The sequence below is a fragment of the Poeciliopsis prolifica genome, unplaced genomic scaffold (genome assembly GCF_027474105.1).
Source record: "Poeciliopsis prolifica strain line A6 unplaced genomic scaffold, Auburn_PproV2 SCAFFOLD063, whole genome shotgun sequence".
Classification (NCBI taxonomy): Eukaryota; Metazoa; Chordata; class Actinopteri; order Cyprinodontiformes; family Poeciliidae; genus Poeciliopsis; species Poeciliopsis prolifica.
This window is the reverse complement of record NW_026562438.1, coordinates 1,480,720-1,500,595: the sequence shown is the minus strand read 5'-3', so window position 1 is coordinate 1,500,595 and position 19,876 is coordinate 1,480,720. Positions and strand designations below refer to the sequence as shown.

At 50.9% G+C, this 19,876-nt stretch overlaps 1 pseudogene; it reads right to left on the bottom strand.

Annotated features, from left to right (window-relative positions):
* Positions 1–407: 407 nt before the first annotated feature.
* On the bottom strand, positions 408–19,423 carry LOC129380039 (calcium-transporting ATPase type 2C member 1-like; annotated as a pseudogene).
* Between the last annotated feature and the right edge of the window lie 453 nt (positions 19,424–19,876).

Below are 19,876 nucleotides of genomic sequence, written 5' to 3'. Positions count from 1 at the left end.
GGAAGCAAGAGGCTGCAGAAAAAGTAGAAAGAATGAGTTTAATGACCTCATTTCAGCCAGCGGGGGATGTTTCTGTGTTAATATCACTTTTGACACCATCTCATTGAGTTGTTCTTTAGATCGATGGTGGGAAAGAAAGTGGAGCTGGAACTGTAAAGATTTAAACCCACTTCATAGCATCAGTAAAACAAACTATTGACACCAAGAAGAGATGGAAGTGATGATATGTAATAATTATTACTTAGTGAAGAAAAGTGAGGACAAACATTCAGTAAGTTGAGATGGACTCTATAAAACGGACGAACTCTGAGGCCTTCAGTCAGCATTTAGGTCTGGACCATGTCAGCAAAATGTCACTTTTTGCTTAAAAATGTTGGAAACTGAAAGAACGAAGAAAGAATCCAGAATGTTATGGATTATATGTTTATTTCTTCCACCATATTTTCTCCACTGAGACGAGTCAAGATAAAAATAAGTCCCGCATTAATATTTATTTATAAATTAAATGATTATTCTGGCTTGTATGCCTGATCATAAAAATATTAAAAGGGTGAAAACTAGACAAACTAAAAGTAAACAGAGTTTATCCGGAGGATCAGGAGGGGGAGGAGCCTGGAACAGCCCAGAGGAAACTGGAGCTTCGTTTTTGGGAAACAGCAGCAGAGACTTTCAGAAATAAATAAAATCGTACAGGGATGGGCCCAGATTACCCAGAATGCACCGGGGTGACTCCTCTCTACAGACCACAGCAGGACAGGAAGCAGGAAGTCCGCTGACCGTCCAGGGCTTCTAAGGCACCAGAAGAGGAAGCGTTGCTGTTTGGACCCTGAAGAGCCGCAGGTTTGGTATCAGGAACATGTTCATAAACTGGAGCCGCTCCTGACCCGGCGGGCCAGAGTGAGCAGAACAGAAACCGGACCAGCCTGGTGGAAGTTCAACCGTATGCTGTTGGCGCTCTGACAATCCAATCCCGGATCCGGAAGATCCGGCTTCCGGGTCCTTAGTGTGACTCAACTAGCTGTAGTGTCGGTACTGAACGGATCCGGATCCATAATTTATCTGGATCAGAACCGAACAACCAGCAGAGCAACGAGAAACAGAGCTGGAATATTACCCAAAAACAGGCGGAGCTCCAAAGACGGGGCGGGGCTTCAGCAGAAATTCCCACCAATTAAAAACATGGAATGATTTGAACCTGGAGCCACATCCGAGCGGTTCTGGTCCAGCTCAGTTCACAGAGCTCAGGACCAGCTTCACTGGTCCCAATCAGCTTCCCAGCATCAGATCCCAGTGGAATGTTCTAGTAATTAAATAAACCCTGACCCTTGACCCCACTTGTCGCTCAGAGTCCAAACTGAACGGTTACACCTCCACCAGAACCAAACGGGTTCAAAGCAAAGCAGCATTTTACAAACCAGTCCTCCCAATTCTTAATCCCAGTCCAATAAAGCAGGAGCTGCGTCCAGTCCCAGACCGGAGCGTCGCTCTGTCGGAGGATCTCACAGGAAAAAAGTCAGTGCTGCCAGGTGAGATCACCCCGACGTCCTCTTCCTCCAATCATCCAATCAGCAGCCAGAGACCGGGGCGGGTCATACCTCCAGGGAGCAGTCGGAGGGGGGGCGGCGCTCAGCTCCTCGACACCGCTCCACCTTCTTGATGACCTCTGACACCACACACACCGAGGAGGTGAGGCTGAGCAGGAACAGCAGGTCTGCAGGACGGATGGAAACTATTATCAAAACCAGACAAAACCATCAAAACTGTGGAAAATATAAATATTTACAGTGCGTTTACTTTTATTAGACGTTTATTCAGTATTAATCTTACAATATTTAATCAATTTACCGTATTTTCCTCACTATAAGCTTTAAATTTTAAATTTAAACTAAAAGCCTTAAATTTTTTCAAAAGCTGATCATGCGCCTTATAATCCGGTGCGCATTATATGTGGATCAATATTGAGCCGCAACAGGTCTGGCAACTATGGTAAGACGACTCCATTTTCCCCGTAGAAGAAGTAGAGCGCGGTGCATACTGGGATAGCTGTATTAAACGGCGTTTCATTTCCATTTGTGTGTTTTTGTAAAGACCCTGAAATGGCTCCTACTAAGAGACACGCTTACAACGCAGAGTTTAACTCAGGGCGATCAGTCACGCAGTAGAACACGGAAATAGAGCAGCAGCGAGAGAGTTCAACATTAACGAATCAATGGTGCGGAAGTGGAGGAAGCAAGAGGATGAGCTGCGCCAAGTAAAGAAGACGAAACAGAGTTTCCGCGGGAACAAAGCGAGATGGCCACAGTTAGAGGACAAACTTGAACTGTTGGTTGTTGAGCAGAGAGCAGCAGGTAGAAGTGTCAGTACAATCACTATTCGATTGAAGGCAACAGCGCCAGCACGCGAACTTAACATCAATGAATTTAGAGGCGGTCCTTCTTGGTGTTTTCGGTTTATGAAAAGACGTAATCTCTCCATCCGCACACAAACTACTGTTTCACAGCAACTGCCAGCTGACTACCAAGAAAAGCTGGCCAATTTCCGCACATACTGCAGAAACAAGATTACTGAAAAAAAGATCCGGCCAGAGCATATCATCAATGTGGACGAGGTTCCACTTACTTTTGATATTCCTGTGAACCGCACTGTGGATAAAACTGGAGCACGTAAGGTGAATGTTCGCACCACAGGGAATGAGAAATCATCCTTCACTGTAGTTCTCGCCTGCCAGGCTGATGGCCAGAAACTTCCACCCATGGTTATCTTCAAGAGGAAGACTTTGCCAAAAGAAAACTTCCAGCCAGCGTCGTCATCAAAGCTAACTCGAAGGGATGGATGGATGAAGAAAAGATGAGTGAATGGTTGAGAGAAATTTATGTGAAGAGACCGGGTGGGTTTTTTCACACAGCTCTGTGCCTATTGATCTACGACTCCATGCGCTCACATATCACTGATAACGTCAAAAAGCAAGTGAAGCGTCGCCGTCATTCCGGGTGGATTGACAAAAGAACTCCAGCCGCTAGATGTTGGCATCAACAGAGCTTTCAAAGCGAGACTGCGAACTGCGTGGGAGCAGTGGATGACAGAAGGCGAACACACGTTCACCAAGACGGGAGACAGCGCCGGACGACATACGCCACTATCTGCCAGTGGATCGTAAATGCCTGGGCTGATATATCAGACTCAAGAAGGCAGGAATTGTCACTGAACTGACAGACAACAACAGAGACACTGACTCGGTGAATGACGACCTTGATGAGATGGAGCCGGGCGTGTTGGATGCCGCATTAGCCCAGCTGTTCAATTCCGACACCGAAGAAGAAGAATTCGAGGGATTCGTAGACGAGGAATGAACTGATAACGTGAGCTTCACATGTTTTTTTGTGTGTGTTTACAGTTGAACAAGGTTGGTCATATTGTTAATATGGGGATTAACGTGAACAACATTGAGATAGCCTATTATGCTATTGCTTTAGAGTTATTATTTGAGTTATTATTGTTATTGCTTTGCACTATTACGTGTGTTACTATATTGTGATTGCACTAATGTTTAATTTACCGTAACAGCATCAGAATGTTTTTTACGTTTTTACTGAATGGAGGAAACGTTCCACTCCACTATATAATATAAATGTTGCACTATATGTTATACCTTGCTGTTGTTAAAAGATAAACTGTCACAAAAATATGAATACTTTACCTCGGAGAAAATAATAAAACAGTTGTTTATTCACAATAAAGTTTGACTGACCTATCTGACTGTTTTGTTGACATTCCCTTTAGCGCAGCACTGTCTAATGGATGTATAAGGTAGCGCCTTATAGTGCGGAAAATACGGTATTTACAGAGTTGTTTTCTCTTTTAGCCTTCCCAGTTTGCCTGACTGAGCCAGAAGCAACAGGCGATGAGAAAATCGTTTCTACTTCACAGGGGACGGACCAGAACCGACGGCGGGCCGATTACCGGACACAGAATGCTCCGCCTGCTTAAAACCTGCTTTTAACTGAGGGTTGCATTTTTCTCTGTGTGTGATAATCTGACAGGCTTCTTCAGACATGTTTGTGCTTCTTGGATCAGATCAGTGTATGAAGGACAGTGGACGTATATCAGAGGTGTTTTCCTGAGTTCTTCTGAACAGTGCAACTGCTGTGCTCTCCGACTGCGCAGATGAAAAAAAGCTGGATTTTGTTCTCTTTAACAAGGTTTGGACTTTTTTAATTCTCTTGCTCCACACAACATAACGGCTTTAAATCAACTAATTTAAAATCAAACGTCTCTCCTTTGGCAGGTTGTTGTTCCACAACGTTTCATTAAGCATTGTCAACTTTTTGAGGCATTTTAATTAAATATGGAGGCTTTTTTAATTGAAGAGGTTTTTCTATCAATACACATAAACACGTAACAAACTACCAAGTTACACCACAGGGTGGCGATGCTGCTGCTTTTCCAGTTCTCAAAAACAGGTGAAGAAGGGTCCAGAGAGAAAAGATTGTCTCTTATTTAAGTTTAATTCCAGGTTGTTAACATCCACTAAGCACATGAATGAGATTTTCATAAAGTCTTTATTGTCCACCATTTATTATCCCATCAACCAGTTTTATGTAGACGATTTGAGAGAAAATAACTATTCTACTGGGTTAGCATTTCAGCACTAGCATGCTAGTAGCCCTGCTAGTTTAGCAGTTAACTGCTAAACTGTTAGCAGTGATTCTATTGGCCTGTTAGCTGCTGCAGAGGCATAAAATAATGTATTTCTGTCAGAAATGAAGACATTCAATGAGGACAAAAATCTGTTCATTATGTACAAAGTTTGCATTTTATGCCAAATAACAAAATGTTATGTTTGGTATAACAAACATAGCAAAATGTTATACCAAACAAAAGATTTTGTTGTTACTGGCATAATGTTATTATGGGATTATTAACCCATTACCTTGGCATCATTTGAATAGAATGGACAGCAATATGATCCGTTAAATACATATTTATATTTTACTTTTTTTTTTTTTGGGTGTCCCAGGCTTAAAATGTTAAAAATCCCTGAGTTGTTATATTTTTGGCCTTCGGATTGAGAAAACCAGTTTGAGAACAGTTTAGCATGCTTTAAATGTGTCACAACATGTGGTGGGATCAGGAGGGATCAGGAGGAGCGTGTGGGATCAGGAGGGATCAGGAGGAGCGTGTGGGATCAGGAGGAGCGTGTGGGATCAGGACCTCACCCAGAATGCTGAGGCTCTCTGTCTGGAAGATGCTCTGCAGTGGAGGGAAGTAGATGACGAGCAGTTGCCCCATGATGGAGGCCAGGACGGCGTAGCAGAATGGCCTGTTGCTACACAGGCCCATCTCATGGACCATGCGGGTCTGAGGACACAGTTCATTCATCAGAACTCCAGAGTCAGAGGTTCTGGTTCAGATACCGGGTCCGGGTCTCACCTGAGAGCGCGAGCTCAGAGCGTTGAACATGTCGAAGAAAACGAAGCAGGTGAAAGTCATGGTGGTGTCTCGAGGAGTGATCATGTTGTCCTGCAACTGAAATCCAAACAGCACAGAACCAGATCAGACTGGAGAGCCAATCACAAGACAGATCCAGCACAACCAGCAAACAGGAAGATGGTGCACCTCTCTCCAGAAGACAAACAGTGTCCCACAGACAATGATGAAGGCTGACACCAGAACCTTGACCAGCAGGCTGCGGGTCAGGATGGTGTCCTTCACGTTGCGAGGCGGCTTCCTGATGACATCACGGTCCACAGGCTCCACCCCCAAACTGCATACAGAGGCCACATTTAGCTGATGTTGTCCATAATTAGACAGAAAAGTTACATGTAACAACAAAAATATTAAAGAGAAACAATTTCCAGAAAGTTAAAGAAAAAGCTAAAAATCACAGTGTTAAAAGACTCCATTTCCCATGATGCTCCTGTACCTCTGAGGGGCGGTCCGTCCATGATGATGTTGATCCACAGGATCTGCATGGCGTTCAGAGGGTTGGGGAAGTTCATCAACGTTGCCAGGGAGATGAGCGTCAGCGCTGCAATGCTCCTGGTGACCAGCAGGGGGCAGCGTTAAGCTGCGTTTACCACATTCAAACCAGGAAGCAGAGGAAACAGTGACTCACGTGCTCAGCTGGAAGCGGACAAAGTTCTTAATGTTGTTGTAGATTCCTTTTCCTTCCTCAATAGCCGACCTGGAAGCGAAGGACATCTTATCATTTGAAGGGTAGAAGAGTAAAACAGAAATTTGCATCTTATTCAAACATTCTGGATCCAGCCTTTTCAGTATCCATCAGCTGGAGCAGCTCCCCCTGGTGGCGGACTCACATGATAGTCTGGAAGTCGTCGTCCACCAGGATCATGTCTGCCGCCTCCTTGCAGACGTCTGTGCCAGTCTGGCCCATCGCCACTCCGATGTCAGCCGCCTTCAGCGCCACGGCGTCGTTCACGCCGTCGCCAGTCATAGCCACCACAGCGCCGAGGTTCTGGAGAGACTGCAGGATCCAGAACTATTCATTTCGGTTCAGGAGCCAATCCAGCAGAATGAGTTCTGGTTCTGTGGCCCAGTTTGAAACCAGGTCAGACTCACCTTGACAATCTTCAGCTTGTGTCTGGGGCTGGCCCGATAGAACACACCCACCTGTGAAGAAAACAAGTCAGGTTGAGTTTCACTGAGATGATCAGAAAGTGGACACAGCAGTGTGTGTGTGTGTGTGTGTTCACCCTAGGAACGATGTTGGACAGTTCCTGTAGGTCCAGATGATCCACCTCCTCTCCTGACAAACACTGGCATCCTTTGGAGAAGAGGCCCAGACGGTTCGCTGTGCGAACACACACACACACACACACACACACACACACACACACACACACACACACACACACACACACACACACACACACACACACACACACACACACACCTGTCAGTAACATCATACTGTCTAAATGCCCTGTATAGAGATCTGGTGTTTGGTGTTTTCCCAGCATTCCTCAAGGCGTTCCAGAGAAATAAATGGCCTCGTCTAAAACGGACTGAGCCAGAACCAGAAACCGGAGAACGTTTTGTTGTATTAATGTGGCTCATCCTGGTTTCACCCTCTGGCTCTGTAGCCGGCCATTTTTCCAGGTGATGGGCTGTGATCGCTGTCCACTGTCGTTTGCTGCTAACCTGTAAATGGATCCGATTTGAGAGAAACCTGTGTATGTGTGCCGTAATTTCTGGAAATAAATGAGACATTTTGAACTTTGCATGGACTGTGAGGTCTGGCTTCTGCCTCTGCAGGGATAGTTTTTAAAAATATCTGTCAAACAATAAGTTGGGATTCTGGTTTGGGGTCAGAGGTCATGGCGGGGTTTGGTCTTGGCTCAGTTTGTGTAACTGAAGCAGATGGACAGAAGGGAAACTTTAAGAGAAGTTCCTGGTTCTGACGGTCCTGATTTCATCCCTCCAGGTTTCTAAATATATAAATATTGAAGTTGACTATGAAGTCACGGTAAAAGCATCTTCAATGGGATGGAGGGAGTAAAATCGCTTTGCTTCATTCCAGCCTAACGAAAGGTGAGTTCAGGTCAGACTAAAGCTGCTGTAAGCAGCGTGACCTCTGACCTATCGACACGGCCGTCTCCTGGGAGTCTCCGGTGATCATCTTGATGGCAACCCCGGAGTTGAGCAGCGTAGCGACGGCCTCTTTGACCCCTTCCCTGGGCGGGTCGATGATGCCCACCAGGCCCAGGAAGGTCAGGCTCCCCATCTGGGAACCCGAGGCGAACCCCAGAACTGAGTGGCAGACACAGAGGTCACACAGGGTCAGAGAGAGGTCAATGAAAGGTTAGAACGTCCTGATCTCGTCTCTGATCGGTACCTCTGAGGCCTGAGGTGCCCATGTAGCTGATCTGCTGCTGGTAGAGCTCCCTCTGCTGCTGGGTCAGAGGAAGGTTGGAGCCTCTGCTGTTGTAGCAGCTGCAGAAACGGATCACTTGCTCATAGGCACCCTTCATGAAGTAGACTCCGCTTTTATCCTGCAGGGGGCACCAGAGAACCAGAGAGGAGCTACAGCAGCAGAGGACACACTGCAGACATCAGTCCAGGTCCCAGACCCGAGTCACAGATATTAGCCGGTACCTGCTGTGTGCGGTGGACGCAGCGAACGGCCATCCATTTCTGCTCGGAGGTGAAGGGATGCTCCTCCAGACGGATGAACTCCTGCTGAACGCTCTCCAGACCCATCTGAGGAAAACACAAACTAGCGTCATGTCTGACCTCTGCTACCTGCTCCTGCTGATGGTCAGAGGAAGGTTCAAGCTTTGAACCAGAACCGAGCAGAAAGATGCACCAAAGCCCGTTGGTTCAGGGTTAGGGTTAAGGTTAGCTCCATTTTGAAACAAAAGCTGGTTCTGTGTAGGAGACACAGACGTATGATCGGACTCTGGAGTCTGGTGTTTATCGGAGGAAGTTGGTTCCAAGCGATAAGAAGCGGCTGCTGCTTACTTTCATGGCGAGGGCGATGAGCGCGCCCTCTGTGGGACGCCCCAGCAGGTTCTGGTTCCTGATGACTGAGTCGTTGCACACCAGCCCACCTGGCAACAGCAGCAGGTGCATCAGCCCTTTGGTTTGAGCCTCATCTAAAACGTTTTGCTGTCTCACATGAGAACTGCAGAGAAGCAGACCTGGTTTTCTCACCTCCACAACTTTACTGATGGAAGGGCAGGCGAGGCCGTGGACCACCTCTCCGTCCAGCAGCACCTCTCCGGTCCCATTGTAGCCCACGCCTGTCACCTGCAAGACAACACTCAGGGTTAAACAACCCCAGCGTCTGTTTCCTGGACCCAGAGATGTTCTGGTCCACCTGGTTCAGCGGAACAGATCAACTGCCAGGTCAACACATGAACTGCATTTATCAACTTGGACCCCAATTGTTATTTTACAAAAAATGAGGCTTAGTACTAAATAACCGCACAGCTTCTTTAGTCTGCCTTCACCAAAGTGATGGTCTAACGCCACTGCCATGAACAAATTGTTACTTTAAATAAAATTAAGAACTTTGAATAGAATTAAGATTTTTTTACTCACTGAATGTCTTCATTTCTGACTGAAATACATGATTTTATACCTCTGTAGCAGCTATCAGGCCAATACAGTCATAGCTAATACTTTAGCTGTTAGCAGCTAAGCTAGCAGGACTACTAGTGTCAAAATGCTAACACAGTAGAAGTTATTTTACTCTCAAAGCATCATCGACATGAGACTGGTTGATGGAAGAACAAAACTTTAAGGCAGAGATCCCCACGGCGGGTCCCTAGGAACGGCGTCCTGCATGGTGGGTCCCTGAGGACGGCGTCCTGCATGGCGGGTCCCTGAGGGACGGCGTCCTGCATGGCGGGTCCCTGAGGGACGGCGTCCTGCATGGTGGGTCCCTGAGGGACGGCGTCCTGCATGGTGGGTCCCTGAGGGACGGCGTCCTCCACAGCCAGCGGGTCCCGAGGGACGGGCGTCCTGCAGCCAGAGGGTCCCCAAGGGACGGCGTCCTGCATGGTGGGTCCCCGAGGGACGGCGTCCTGCACAGCCAGCGGGTCCCCGAGGGACGGCGTCCTGCATGGTGGGTCCCCGAGGGACAGCGTCCTGCACAGCCAGCGGGTCCCTGAGGGACGGCGTCCTGCATGGTGGGTCCCCGAAGGACGGCGTCCTGCAACCAGAGGGTCCCGAAGGGACGGCGTCCTGCACAGCCAGAGGGTCCCGAAGGACGGCGTCCTGCAGCCAGAGGGTCCCGAAGGGACGGCGTCCTGCATGGCGGGTCCCTGAGGGACGGCGTCCTGCACAGCCAGCGGGTCCCTGAGGGACGGCGTCCTGCATGGTGGGTCCCCGAGGGACGGCGTCCTGCACAGCCAGCGGGTCCCTGAGGGACGGCGTCCTGCATGGCGGGTCCCTGAGGGACGGCGTCCTGCATGGTGGGTCCCTGAGGGCCGGCGTCCTGCATGGTGGGTCCCCGAAGGACGGCGTCCTGCAGCCAGAGGGTCCCGAAGGGACGGCGTCCTGCATGGCGGGTCCCCGAGGGACGGGTCCTGCATGGTGGGTCCCCGAGGGACGGCGTCCTGCACAGCCAGCGGGTCCCCAAGGGACGGCATCCTGCATGGTGGGTCCCTGAGGGACGGCGTCCTGCACAGCCAGCGGGTCCCCAAGGGACGGCGTCCTGCAGCCTGAGGGTCCCGAGGGACGGCGTCCTGCATGGCGGGTCCCCGAGGGACGGCGTCCTGCATGGCGGGTCCCTGAGGGACGGCGTCCTGCATGGCGGGTCCCTGAGGACGGCGTCCTGCATGGTGGGTCCCTGAGGGCCGGCGTCCTGCATGGTGGGTCCCCGAGGGACGGCGTCCTGCATGGGTGGGTCCCCGAGGGACAGCGTCCTGCACAGCCAGCGGGTCCCTGAGGGACGGCGTCCTGCATGGCGGGTCCCTGAGGGACGGCGTCCTGCATGGTGGGTCCCCGAAGGACGGCGTCCTGCAGCCAGAGGGTCCCGAAGGGACGGCGTCCTGCATGGCGGGTCCCTGAGGGACGGCGTCCTGCACAGCCAGCGGGTCCCTGAGGGACAGCGTCCTGCATGGCGGGTCCCGAGGGACGGCGTCCTGCATGGTGGGTCCCCGAGGGACGGCGTCCTGCATGGTGGGTCCCGAGGGACGGCGTCCTGCATGGCGGGTCCCCGAGGGACGGCGTCCTGCATGGCGGGTCCCCGAGGGACAGCGTCCTGCACAGCCAGCGGGTCCCTGAGGGACGGCGTCCTGCATGGTGGGTCCCCGAGGGACGGCGTCCTGCATGGCGGGTCCCCGAGGGACAGCGTCCTGCACAGCCAGCGGGTCCCTGAGGGACGGCGTCCTGCACAGCCAGCGGGTCCCCAAGGGACGGCGTCCCTCATGGCGGGTCCCTGAGGGACGGCGTCCTGCATGGCGGGTCCCAGAGGGACGGCGTCCTGCACAGCCAGCGGGTCCCTGAGGGACGGCGTCCTGCATGGTGGGTCCCCGAGGGACGGCGTCCTGCACAGCCAGGGTCCCTGAGGGACAGCGTCCTGCATGGCGGGTCCCTGAGGGACGGCGTCCTGCACAGCCAGCGGGTCCCTGAGGGACAGCGTCCTGCATGGCGGGTCCCTGAGGGACGGCGTCCTGCATGGCGGGTCCCAGAGGGACGGCGTCCTGCACAGCCAGCGGGTCCCTGAGGGACAGCGTCCTGCATGGCGGGTCCCTGAGGGACGGCGTCCTGCATGGCGGGTCCCAGAGGGACAGCGTCCTGCATGGCGGGTCCCAGAGGGACGGCGTCCTGCACAGCCAGGGTCCCTGAGGGACAGCGTCCTGCATGGCGGGTCCCAGAGGGACGGCGTCCTGCACAGCCAGCAGGTCCCTGAGGGACGGCGTCCTGCACAGCCAGCGGGTCCCTGAGGGACAGCGTCCTGCATGGCGGGTCCCTGAGGGACGGCGTCCTGCATGGCGGGTCCCAGAGGGACGGCGTCCTGCACAGCCAGCAGGTCCCTGAGGGACGGCGTCCTGCACAGCCAGCGGGTCCCTGAGGGACGGCGTCCTGCATGACGGGTCCCAGAGGGACGGCGTCCCGCACGGTTCAGTCTGTCTCTGGGTCCAATGATGGCTGGTTAGAGAAGAACATTGACGTTCTGAACAGGTTGTTGGTTCCACCAAGGAGAGACTAGAGCACGCAGGATACCGGCCCTCCAGGACCCACTCGGGGACCCCTGCCTTAAGGGAATGATTTCCACGTGCTGAGTGGACGTCATCAACCCGGACTAAAACATGGCCGAGAGCAGCAGCATTGCCACCTGGTGGTGTAACTGGGTACAACACCTCAATTCAATTCAATAAGACATGATCACACCTTTGTGTGTCATTCCTCATTTTATAGATTTGTTACAAATTGGAGTCATGTTAATATGTAATTTTAAATTTAAAAATACAAAAAAAAGTCAAATTAACTGGAAATCCCATGATACCCACATTGAGGTACCAGTCGGTTCCTGGTGAAAACTAACCTGACCCATCACCAGCTCTGTGTTGCTATACAAACTGTTAGACCGGAAACCAGGCCGCCTGTCCTGACCCAGAACCCGACTGACCCGTTCAGCAAAAATCTGCTGTGTAAAGCAGCGGCTGATGTTCCTGCGGGTTCAGACCTCGGCATGGAGTCCGTCTGAGGTGAAGACCTGGGTCACAGTCATCTCGTTCTTGGTCAGCGTTCCCGTCTTGTCTGAGCAGATCACGTTGCAGCAGCCTAGCAGAAACCACAGGAACAACGTTATCATGGAAACATGCAGCGGCGCCTCCCTCGGCGCCTCCCTCGGCGTTACGTACTCAGAGTCTCCACAATGGGAAGCTTCTTGACGATGGCTCTCTTCTTCACCATGCGCATCACGCCGAGCGCCAGCGTCACCGTCACCACAATGGGCAGACCCTCTGGGATGGCCGCCACCGCCAGGCTGCAGCACAGGAGAAATGCTTCACTGATTCACTCAAACCGCCGCCGGCTCGGTCTCCGTAATCAGCCGCAACCGCGGAGGAGAGCAAGTTTAGCATGAACATACCTGACGCCGATGGTGAACATGTCCAAGATCCTCTTCCCCTGCAGCCAGCCCACCAGCATGATGACCCCTGCAAAGGCACACAGAGCACAAGAGCATGAAGAAGAGGCCGAGGCAGAGCTGGGTCTGCAAAGGCCAGCGGCTCACCGATGATGCCGAAGGAGTAAAGCGACAGCTGCTTCCCAAGCAGGTCCATGCTCTTCTGGAGGGGAGTCTTAGGAGCCTGCAACAGGAGACAGGAAGAAGGCACCACAAGGTCACAAAACACTTGAGGAAACCAAACTGTTCTGTGTCTAGAAGGCCAGCAGCTCCCCCTGCAGGAGGGAGTCACAACTACTTCCTGTTTGTTCATTTCTAATCATTTAACTGCATTCTTAGGGCAAAGACAATCTTCATGCAGCTTTAATTTAAAAACTGCAAAAGTTCCCAGAAGGAGAATGTTCTGATTTCTTCCTCCGGTTTCATTTATTGTGTTCCTGCAGCATTCGGCTTCCAAACACACAAACTGGCGTCATCATCAGTCAGAACAGTAATGAATGGAAATCAGGAGAAACCTTTTGATAAATAAAAGCAAACAAAGACTGGTGTTAAAAGGCCGTTCCTTCGTTCAGCACTACATTACCCATGATGCATCTCCTCATTTTGTAGTTCCAATTTCACGTAGCTGAGCAAGTTGTTTTCTGTGCTTCTGTGTGGCTCAGTGGCATAAAAATAGCATCCACCATCAATCCTTCCTTAATCCTGTGTGTATGAAACCTGTGTGCGTTTTTATTATGCAAGTCTACATTTCTTAGCTGATATTTGCGTTTATGTCGGTTATCATCCCAGGAGGTGAATGGTCCTCGTGTTTGCAAGAGTTTACTTATTACTTAAGTTCTATGCTATACTTACCAGATATATTGACAGTATAGCAGTATATGACTAAATTTTTGTCCTTTGCACGTTTATTGCATTTGACCGATAATTAATGTGTGGTGTTATAGTGCCCTCTATTGGATTCCTATGTTACTACAGCCCATTTTCATTCTGCATTGATGTGAAATGCACACATACATAAAAACCAAATATAAGCGCCTCGTTTTTATTTCGACCTCATCATCATCTGTACCATCATCTCCCATGTATCTGTCATTATTCCATCAATAAACCTTCTAAGCTGCATCGGTGGAGTTGACCTATTCCTTCTGACCGAGAAAAATTCAATTGATGAGAAATCGGAAAACAGCGCATGCTGGACGCGCAGTCTTCTGCAACTGGAAATTTCTTCCTTTTAAATAATTATCCCAAGCTGGATCTCATTTTTAAACCAGAATTTCTGCTTGTTTCTGTCTCTATTAAAGCTCCTCGGTTGTTTCAGGAGATTTTCTGCAGCTTCCTCATTATTTTATGTGTGGCAACCATCTTGGATCGTGAACTCAACATTCCTCAGAGACCTTTCAGTTTTTCATTTGGATATTTTCTAACTCTTTCGCCGGTCAACATGTTCCTCTCCGTCTCTCGGACCAGGAGAACTCACCTCCTCCGCCTGCATCATCTTGAAAACCTCCCCGAACTCAGAGTTCTCTCCAGTTCCGATGACGATGCCCTGAGGATCAGAAATCCAGGTTCAGAACCTCCATCAGAACAGGAGGAAGTGGAGGCAAGGTCCAAGGTCGTGCTACCTTGGCTTTGCCGCAGCGAACCAGCGTCCCCATGAAGGCGATGTTGCTGCGGGAGGCGATGTTCCCATTGGAGGCGGGCGGCTGGGCGGTCGTAGACTTGGAGCTGGGGTGAGTCTCCCCTGTCAGGCTGGACTCATCAATGGACAGGTCGCTCGCCTGCAGGAGGAGGGTGGGGGTTACTCGGAGAGCCAGGCGAGGAGGAAACGAACCGAAGCAGCAGCGTCCTCACCTCATACAGCCGCAGGTCTGCAGGGACTCGTTCCCCCACCGACAGGCACACGGTATCTCCAGGAACCAGGTCCCGGGCCAGCAGGTGCTCCAACTGTCCATCCCTAATGCTGAGAGGACAAACTGAGTCAGAAAGGAACCGCCAGCAGGAAGAGGAAGGAGAGCGAACCCTCACCAGTGACACTCTGGAGGGACCAGCTTCCCCAGCTCCTCCAACGATTTCTCTGAGCGGTATTCCTGCAGCCGGGACAGAGAGAGAAGTAATTACATCTGGGGCAGGAAAGACTCCAGACCCAAACATCTGAGAGGATTACTGAGAGCCGCTGGACTCAACTGGTCCATCATCTCAGATGATCAACTCAGGATTATTGTCAGGTAAATCTGAAGTTAATAGGAAAGAACATGAATCCATTTCCGATAAGACATTTTTTTAAATCTATTTTCTAAAATACAAATCTGTCTCTTTATTAGCACATTAATATGAATACATTATGTAACAAATTGATAAAAATGAAGGGCGACAAAGATGAATTGTCACCCTTCACCACAAGGAGGCGGTGTTGCCGCTGTGCCAGTTCCCACAGATGCATGAAGAAGGCAACAGCAGCAAAGACTCTTCGTCTTATTTTAGTTTGATTCCATAAGGTCACCAGGCACATGATTATTGTTCCCATGAACTCTTTATTATCCAACATTTGTCATTTCATTAACCAGTTTCATGTAGACGACGTTTTGAGAGTGTTGTACTGCGTTAGCATTCGGCGCTAGCATGCCAGTAGCCCCGCTGGCTCAGCGTGTTTTTGCGGATGTTCCCACCTTCACAAAGTAAAAGTTACTTCTCTATGCTGGCTGCTGCTGAGGCTCCAGGCCGCAGTATATTGTGAATATAATGGTAACCGAGCAGATGCGCTGGCTTCCAGAACAACGCCAACTTTTAATCACTACAGAACGATGAAGACTAGCTGCAATGTTTATGCCCCGTTATTGCGATAAATTGATTTTCTCCTCGCAGTTTCATCCCTGCTTGTTCTATGAAGCTCTTTGGTGAACTGGCTGGTTCTGGACCGCTCTCATCACGGTTCGTGAACACGCCCAGAACCGGCGGGACTCACCTGCACGAAGGCGACCGTCACCACGATGATGATGGCCTGTCAACACAGAGGAAGGAAGCATCGATCAGCAAAGCTGGAGGAGCCTTCACAACCCAAGCAGAACCAACAGGACTCGGCTTGTGTACCGAGATTCCTGAACAGTTCAACAGATCAGGAAACATCCAACAGTGCACAGAAGCTGAGACATTGCACTTTCGGGGCATATGCGATACATCACGGTACGATATGCGATACGAGCTTCAATTACAAGGTTTCGCTGCAGCATAAATCCGTATTCACACGGTGCATCGCATGTGTTGCATAGACATTACAGAAAATATTTACATTTCTTGTAATGGAGAAGACGGCAGAGGACGAGTTCAAATCGCGCTTAAAATGATGGAAATGTCCAACAGAAAACCCAGCAGACTGATCCAGACACATAACCAGAGAACCAGGTTATGTAAAATGTTTGTACAAGCTGGTCATATGAATGCTGCTCAACCATTGGCTGAATGTTAGCTTCGTCTTGATTCTGCAGAAATTATTCAATAGGTATTTATTATGATGAAAATAAAATCCTGACCTTCCAAAAAAAGGAATACCTTTCCTTTTGATTTTTTTTTTTTTGTAAACAGTTCAAAATGTTTGACAGACAGAAATGTTAAGTCACTATCAGACACTTACAACTGAGGTTGTTCTGGAAAAAAAGAGCAAAGATACAGACTAAGTGCACATTTTCTGAGAATTTTACAGCCATAAAAAGAAAAAAGAAATACCAGGCAGCCCAGTTACAATAATGGTCATTGGAGGGAGGAAGCCATTTTGATTCTGTCAAAATCAAAATGGTATGAACTTGAAGAATCATAAGCTGCAACAGCAGCGAGATTCCCAGCTGCTGCAGATCAGAGGTTTAAAGGGGATCAGCTGCTTCTAGCTGAACGTACCACAGTGATGCTGATGGCGTCATCTAACTGGTGCATGGCGATGCTGATGACGGCCGAGGCAAGCAGCAGCAGGATGAGAGGATCTTTGAACTGCAGAGGAACAAAGAGAGATTAAAGACCTTCAACAACAACATGACAGCCAGAGTTGCTGCTGAGAGAAACATTCAAACTTCAGCAGGCGTGCAGCGACAACCTTCATCCAAAATAAAAACCTGACTCTGCAAAACCAAACATCCTGCTTTTCTCTCTGTCTGAAGTTCAGTCAGAACCAAACCTGCCTGGTTTCACATCAGGCACACAGAATCCTGTCTGTCTCAGACGACAAGAGAGTCAGCAGAAACCAGCCCAGAGAATCATGAAGCTCCAAGGAACAGTTCCCAGTCCGGAACAGTTCCAGTCCGGAACAGTTCCCAGTCCGGAACAGTTCCCAGTCCGGAACAGTTCCCAGTCCGGAACAGTTCCCAGTCCGGAACAGTTCCCAGTCCGGAACAACACTGGCCCTGATGTGATAAACATTATAGCTGGAACGGCCCGACACAATGGACTGAGGAGACCGAAACTTCCTCATTCACTGGTTCCTGTTTCAGAGCAACGCAACCGACCAATCAGAAGAGAAGCAACCGACCAATCAGATGCTTGTGAGCTGCAGCTTTTCTGTTTTTGTGTAAACAGTGACGGCAGCAGAACAAACAGTCCAACGTTTCCAGTTTCTGGATGTTGGAGCCACTTCCTGTTCAGCTGGAACATCGGCTCCAGTATGATCGCTGCCGCAGCCTCTAGTCCTCCTCAGCAGGAAGTAGGAGCCCAACATGCCCCGCCCCCCTGCAGCATCATCCGTTACCTGGGATGTACTTCCTCCATAGCGGCTCGTCTTCACTGATGTCGAACTCGTTCCAGCCGTGGTAGACCCTCCGCCGGGTCACTTCCTCCTGGGTCAGACCGGCCTGCAAGTCCGCCTACAAGACAGTAACCGCCAGAGGAAGTCAGCAACCACAACAGGAAGTCAGCAACCACAACAGGAAGTCAGCAACCACAACAGGAAGTCAGCAACTACAACAGGAAGTCAGCAACCACAACAGGAAGTCAGCAACCACAACAGGAAGTCAGCAACCGCCAGCAACTACAACAGGAAGTCAGCAACCGCCAGCAACTACAACAGGAAGTCAGCAACTACAACAGGAAGTCAGCAACCACAACAGGAAGTCAGCAACCACAACAGGAAGTCAGCAACCACAACAGGAAGTCAGCAACCACAACAGGAAGTCAGCAACTGCAACAAGAAATCTGGTCTTTAAAAGTCCTGATGCTGATAATAATTTGAATTTGATGTTAAAGTTTTAAATACCTTGTTACTTTAAAACCGATTCCAAAGTGCAACGCAACACGTTCAGTGTGACTCAGATTCTTTTATTTGCTTGTTTTCCAGCCTCACTGACTGATAAAACGTCTGTCCTTAATGTCAGCACAGACTGCAAGCGATGTCTGACTTTATGTTTTCATTTGTTATCTAGACTGTGGCGGCGATGATGGCGCCCTGTGGCGGCGATGATGGCGCCCTGTGGCGGCGCCCCGTGGCGGCGATGGCGCCCCGTGGCGGCGATGACGCCCCGTCCTGTGGCGGCGGCGATGACGCCCCGTGGCAGCGGCGATGGCGCCCCGTGGCAGCGGCGATGGCGCCCCGTGGCGGCGGCGATGGCGCCCTGTGGCGGCGGCGATGACGCCCCGTCCCGTGGCGGCGGCGATGGCGCCCCTGGTGGCGATGACGCCCCGTCCCGTGGCGGCGGCGATGACGCCCCGTGGTGGCGATGACGCCCCGTCCCGTGGCGGCGGCGATGACGCCCCGTGGCAGCGGCGATGGCGCCCCGTGGCGACAGCGATGACGCCCCGTCCCGTGGCGGCGGCGATGGCGCCCCGTGGCGGCGGCGATGACGCCCCGTCCCGTGGCGGCGGCGATGACGCCCCGTGGCGGCGATGACGCCCCGTCCCGTGGCGGCGGCGATGACGCCCCGTGGCAGCGGCGATGACGCCCCGTCCCGTGGCGGCGGCGATGACGCCCCGTGGCAGCGGCGATGACGCCCCGTGGCAGCGGCGATGGCGCCCCGTGGCAGCGGCGATGGCGCCCCATGGCGGTGGCGGCGCCCTGTGGCGACAGCCTCCCGCTTCGGCTGCCCATCTTCCCCTGACTTTTGTTTGCTCCACTGGAATGAAATTTCATTTTGCTTCTGAACAAAGACACCAAAGCACATGGATTTACTCTGGCTTTGCCAGTTGGTTCTCATAATAATACGCCTTTGTTCTGGTAATATTGTGGCGTGGTTCTTCAGAACTGAGCCTGGCCCTGATTCTGGATCAGAACCTTGGTTCTTTCTCAGAGTTCAGCTCCAAATGAAGTTTCTTTGTGAACCTGCTTTCACTGTAAAACAGGAGTCCTGATTCAACTGGACGGTCCAGTTCCTGGTTCTAGAGGCTCTGGAGCTTTTATGCTCCAATCGTTTCTCCTGACCCGGTTCTCAGGCGGTTCTGATGAGATCCGGTCTGAGTAAACAGAGCAGTGAGGGAACTACAACCATAAAGATCACAGTTGATCTGGTTTCCATGGAGATGGTCATGATAAGAGCTGAAACCGGATGAAGCTCGCGGTTCCGGACCGGATCAGCGGCTGGTGGATCGGCATGAGGGTCATAATTATTCATACAGCCAGAGAAACGTAAACAACATTACATTCATTTGTTTCACAAAGTTATAGAACCAAATGTTTGAAGTCAGAGTTTATTTCATGTTTTCACCAGTTTTGTGGGAAATGATCACATGAACATGTACTGGTTCTGACCCGATCGGGTCGACTCACCTGCAGGACGCACGCTACTTCATTAACCGGAGTTCTGAGGCTTTTCTGGACGTCAGTACCGGGACCATGGTCTCATCTTCACTGCAGGGCTGGTTTCTGGGAAAGCTGCACACACACACACTGGGTCAAACCAGAACCGGACCAGAACCCGGAGCACAGGTTCTGGAGGCGGCTCTGTTTAAAGCTTCATTGGGTCAGAACCAGAACATGCATTGTCTGATCCAGTGGAGACTCTGACAGCTGACTGGGTCTGAACGGTGTCCAAACAGAACCCAGAGTGAACACAGAGTAAAAAGAGCTGTTCTATAGCACCGGTCGGAGCTTCCAGGCCCGTTCAAGGGCTGCGCATCTCACACTGAAGTTTCTGGTTCTGCACAGTTTTGACCCGACCGGACCGGACCCAACCGGACCAGACTCGACTGGACCGGACCTAACTGGACCGGACCCGACCGGACCGGACCCAACCGGACCAGACTCGACTGGACCGGACCTAACTGGGACCAGACTCGACTGGACCGGACCTAACTGACCAGACTCAA